This window comes from Triturus cristatus, chromosome 10, assembly GCF_964204655.1.
Source record: "Triturus cristatus chromosome 10, aTriCri1.1, whole genome shotgun sequence".
In the NCBI taxonomy this organism is placed as follows: Eukaryota; Metazoa; Chordata; class Amphibia; order Caudata; family Salamandridae; genus Triturus; species Triturus cristatus.
In genome coordinates, this window is record NC_140593.1 from 381,492,076 (window position 1) to 381,494,792 (window position 2,717).

General features: G+C 33.5%; 1 long non-coding RNA gene across 1 annotated transcript; it reads left to right on the plus strand.

The window, feature by feature from the left end:
* The first annotated feature begins 376 nt into the window (after positions 1 to 376).
* On the plus strand, positions 377 to 1,302 carry LOC146789468 (uncharacterized). Its single transcript, XR_014969804.1, has 3 exons — positions 377 to 437; positions 942 to 1,011; positions 1,102 to 1,302. It is a non-coding gene; the product is annotated as an uncharacterized LOC146789468 (long non-coding RNA).
* The last annotated feature ends 1,415 nt before the right edge of the window (positions 1,303 to 2,717 follow it).

Consider the following 2,717-nt stretch of genomic DNA (forward strand, 5'->3'; position numbering starts at 1 on the left):
AATTTAAAACTCTCCTCCTTTAAAACTAAATATACTCTTACTTAGCATTTTCCATAAAAGGAAACCAATTAACTAAAAAAAATTCAAACCATCCAATAGAAAGGCCACATACAGAAAACAACCAATAACATTCAAGAAACAATTTGAAACCACTATATAAACCAATTAAAACAAGTGTTCCACGGTGCCTTAAACCAAAGCATTGAACGAAGAAGAAGCTCTACTAAACAGAAGAAACCTACATCCTATTACTATTCTAAAAACGTAAGTAAATATTCTTTTCTAACTAAACTGCCAAATTAAACTAAAACACTAATTTATCTTTACTCAAATAAATAACTAACTTATATATTCCATCTCTTTATGTTTCCACTACAGATATTACTCCAAACAGCTAAAGAAAATATTGAAGATTGCCAGAAAAGACTCACTAAAAAGTAAGTATACTATCAAAATACTTTATAAAATATTAATTAAATCCTACTCAAACCCCAAAACCTCCTAAACCCCTAAACAAATCCATGTTCTCTTTTTTAAATTGTAAAAAACCTGTATAAATTAACACCTATAGTCTATACCACTGGGCATGAGGGTAGGCTCTGTTTGCTTAGTGAGAGGTTAGGCTACTGCATCTTATTTATTAGGCAGGAGGGGCACATAGTAAGAGGGGTAGGAGACGGGGGTACATTGACATGTGGTGGGGGAGGGGGGGGTAGAGAACTGGGTGGAAAGGTTGTTCATTCTCCTGAATAATTGGTCTTGATGATAAATGTGTGGTACTTCCGGGACAGATGAAGGTGGGGGAATGTTTTTTGAATTGTTAATTTGTAAAACAATAAAATAAGTTTCTTCAATAAAAATATAGTCTATACCAAACAGCAATACCACCCCACTTAAAAAATCTAAACCAACCACAACAATAAATGTTCTTTAACTTTCAGAGACTAAATCAACTAAACAACATTTTTGCGACAAACAACATCTTCATTCAAATACAACAAAAAAGACTTGGTAAGTATATATAAAAAAAATGCTTTTTTGCTAATTTCATATAAAGATATAAAGTACTATAGCATATATTTTCATATACATTTTTTCCAGAATTGTAACACATCACGATGACAGAAGAAGCCCAATTTATAACTTCGCAGAAAGGAAAATTCCTATTGTGTTACATGGGTTACACATACACCCAAGAAAAGCAGACGGACCGAAAAGTGAACTGGAAGTGTACTAAATATTATTCTAACAAATGCTACGGCCGAGCAACAACAAGAGAAACAACTGTACTATATACAAGAGAGCATAACCATCCACCCAATCTCTCTGAACTAGAAGTCAGATCAACTCTTGAAAATATCAAAGAATTAAGCACAGGTTCACAAACTGCTACAAGTGTAATCCTAAAAGAACTATTACCTAGAGTGCCCAAAGAAGCAAGAGGCCAATTACCATCAATTGCTTCTATAAAAAGAACTATTGCTAGGACCAAAAAAGCAACCACGACAACTATACCATCCCCTAAAACTTTTCAAGAGATCATCATTCCACCAGAATTAAGTATCACCCACAATAATGAACCTTTTATTTTTTTTGATAACAAAAGCCCAGAAAAAAGAATCATAATGTTTGCTACTGCAAACAATATAACTAAACTGCAACAATGCCAAACATGGATGATGGATGGCACCTTTACAATATGCCCAAAACCATTCTATCAGCTTTACACAATACACGGTCAATATCACAACACTTCCATACCTTTAATTTATGCACTATTACCTAACAAACAAAACACAACATATAATGAAATGCTAGGAAAAGTAAAACAAGAATCTAATGATTTTTACCCTCAAACAATTATCATAGACTTTGAGCAAGCCATGATAAATTCCATTCTAAAACTGTACCCCCATACAGCTATCCAAGGATGTTACTTCCATCTTAACCAATGTATATGGAGACATTTACAAAAATCTTCACTAAGTGTAGAATACGCCACTAACATAAGTTTTGCACATCAAATAAAACTTCTAACAGCCCTAGCTTATGTACCAACCACAGATGTTGCAGAACATTACAATCTTTTATTAGAAAGTCCATTCTACAAACAAAATGAAGTAAAGTTATCTCCCCTGTTAGATTATTTTGAGGATACCTGGGTGGGGAGACTGCACAGATCAGGCCATAGACGTCAGCCCAAGTTCCAAATACCTTGGTGGAATGTATATGTAAGTACACTCAACCAACAAGCCAAAACTAACAACGCCGTCGAGGGCTGGCATAATGCATTCCTAACTTCTACTGGGAGAACAACTCCAACACTACAAAAACTACTAATTGCCATACAAAAGGAACAAAGTTTCCAAGAATTAAGAATGCAACAATCTGTCCTACAATTAAAACCAAAACAGTCTAGACAAACTACTCAAATGTATAATTACCTACAACAACAGGTACAGCTATACCCATCCACAAGAGGACTTGAGTACTTAAATATAATAGCTCAAACTCTCTTCTAAACCCCTTTCTTCAATATTAACCCACAATTCTACTAAAACAACTATCACAACATAAATAATCCACTTTATTATATCACATATTTAATTATGTGGTCTAAAATATATACATGAATTATATGGACATATATTTAGACAACATAATTAAACAAACCAAGTACACAACAACAATATTAAATATATAAGGTTTCGCCACCA